The sequence below is a fragment of the Lactuca virosa genome, chromosome 4 (genome assembly GCF_052849685.1).
Source record: "Lactuca virosa cultivar CGN04683 chromosome 4, Lactuca_virosa_CGN04683_v6, whole genome shotgun sequence".
Lineage (NCBI taxonomy): Eukaryota > Viridiplantae > Streptophyta > Magnoliopsida > Asterales > Asteraceae > Lactuca > Lactuca virosa.
Window position 1 is genome coordinate 328,564,598 of NC_136429.1, and position 2,793 is coordinate 328,567,390.

General features: G+C 32.2%; 1 long non-coding RNA gene across 1 annotated transcript; it reads left to right on the forward strand.

Moving 5' to 3' along the window:
* Positions 1-624: 624 nt before the first annotated feature.
* Positions 625-1,362, forward strand: LOC145168920 (uncharacterized). The gene is made up of 3 exons (XR_013742180.1): positions 625-795; positions 882-959; positions 1,327-1,362. It is a non-coding gene; the product is annotated as an uncharacterized LOC145168920 (long non-coding RNA).
* The last annotated feature ends 1,431 nt before the right edge of the window (positions 1,363-2,793 follow it).

Below are 2,793 nucleotides of genomic sequence, written 5' to 3' on the forward strand. Positions count from 1 at the left end.
CATTCTTTTGTCCAATTTTTGTTAAATCAGCGAATGAATGTTTTTCAAATTGATTCAAATGTATAAGGCCAAGAAAATGGGAGTGCTTTGCTTAATATGGTAAGAGTTTTGTTTCTTTTTGACTTAATCTGCACAGAATGACATTGTCTATTTATATATTTCCCTTCATCTTCATCCCAACTCCTCTCTCGTTTAAACTGATAGAACGCTGTGAATTTTGTTTTTTGGAATGTAAGGATAAAATGGACATTTAATTCCAACAATATTGCAATTTTTTTTCATATCTGACGATTGTTTTTAATTGGTAAATCAAGAAGGATTCATATCACCCTGTTTGGGGAACAATCGAGAATTATGTTGTTGGTAGGGCCCAAAGAAAGCAGCTACTTTTAACCCAGAGAAATGGATTGAACATGCAAGAACAACATTTTTTGTTGACCCTCGGATTATCTCCATTTTTTATATTTTACATCAATAAAATTTTGTTCTATAATTTATATTGTGACATCCTTTTTTTAAATGTTGCAGACACATATATTAGATATTTGTACCATACCCGAAGCTTTACCTTACTTTGTGACCCCAAAAGTTGTGGATGAAGATTCAGCACTTTTGCAACAGTTAACACATTGGGCTACTTGTTCAATCACACAGGATTTAGAGTATTTTACACCAGCATACAAAGGCCACCCACGTGTGATGGCTTATATTCTGAGGGTATTAGAGTCATATCCTCCTTCCCGTGTAACCTTTTTCATGCCACAGCTGATTCAAGCTCTAAGATATGATGATGAGGTGTTGTATTTTATATAACTACATTTACTTCAATTGTCTATTTTAAATAATAATAATAATAATAATAACATTCGCTTAATCTGTAGAAATTGGTTGAGGGATACCTGATTAGAGCTGCTCAAAGAAGTGATGTATTCTCTCATATTCTCATTTGGCATTTACAGGTTGGCATATTTTGTCTCTGGTTTTAAATAAATTATAACTTTGGTCCCTGAGTAGTGAGTGTAGTTGAAGTTTCATAAAGATTTTGGTCCATGTGACCTGTAAGTAAACATCATAGCTGTTTGATTTTTAAAAAAGGCCATTTTACCCTTGGACCAAAACTGAAAAAAAAAAAAATATTTCACGGGGTCCAAATTTGTAAATTTCTCTTATTTGGTCATAATGAAAAATTCAACAGCCAGGCAGGCTGTTAACTTAGATGACACGTGGACCAAAATCTTAAGGAAACAAAAAATGTATATTAGTGAAAATTTTATAAGAATATGTGTGAGTTTGTAGTAACTGAAGTGAAGTATATATTGATGATAGGGTGAGACATGTACACCAGAGCAAGTGGGGAAAGAAAAAGTTACCCTGATTTAGTTTTGTAATGGCTCCACCAATGAGTGTTGTTAAATATGAGAAAGTCAGCTCCTAATGTTTCTATGAATTTTTTTTAGGATTAGGCAATCAACTTATGTGGGAAACTCATCTTCTTACAGCTCATGTGAACCAAACATGGATGCGTATGGCTTCTTAAAATCTCAATCTTCTTTTTACTTTAGAAAATATATATTTTTGAAAACAGGGCAATGACTATTTTACCCTTATATTTAAAGAAAACAAATGTTGAAGAACACTGGGGATTTTAGTTATAGTTGTCGCCATTTTATTCACAGTCCATGTAAGTTCCTCTCTATTACTGAATATGGTTTTTAAATTAGATTAGTATTCTAAAATCTTGTATATAATTAAATATCTCAGGTTTTAGTACTTATCCTGGTTTGATGGAAATGCTGAAGGTATATAATTAAATATCTCAGGTTTTAGTACTTCGCAGGTATTAGCAATGTGGTACATTTACTCACTATTGGAATGATTATTTGTATTTAACATATGATGCTTTGACCTAACTCTAACTAATATACTGTTTTGGTAAGCTCTAGATTCCAAAAATGAAAGCTTATGTCAGTGAGACTGAAGACCTTAAACAAGATCTTAATTATCAAGAAACGTAAGATGATATGAAAATCAATGTATGTGTTATAATTCATATGGATAGAGATTTTACTTTTCATGTCATTATTATTTATTTCTTGTTTTGTTTTGCAGTTTCTTGCAGAAACTTTGGATGTTGTTCTCCTACAAATTTCTTGCTATACTTCTTCAGAAAGTTGATAACATGGCTTATGTTTTTCTACACAAGTAACAAAGATCCATATTTCCAAAATAGTTTGTGTTTTATGTTTGTTGTTATTTGGATTAGGAAGACTTGTTTTTCTAGTTTGACTCATGTTAATAAAATATCAATTAAATGTGATTTATTTTGAATATTAGTACAATTATTTCATGAAATGGATTGTTTTGTTATATAAGTATTTTATTTTGCATTAAGAGACTTTTAAATGTTTTATTTAATTTGAAATTTAGTAAATCTATCACATATATATATATATTTTAAAAACCTTTCAAATTATGACACGCAAAAATGTGTGTCATCTTTCTTTATGACACGGGCTTTAATGATGCACAATGCGAGTCGTAAAATCGCGTCGTAAGGTTACGACACGACACGCAAATGTGTGTCGTGTTCTTTATGACACGGCCTTCCTTGGCACGCATTGTGTGTCGTAAGCGTGCGTCGTAAATAGACGACGCGCAAAAGCGTGTCCTCTTACTTTATGTCAGGGCCTTCCTTGACACGCATTAGTGCGTCGTCTGAGCATTTTCCGACACTCATTGCACGTCGTAAAATGCTGTTTTTCTAGTAGTGAGATTCAAGACTGAGACTCTTCT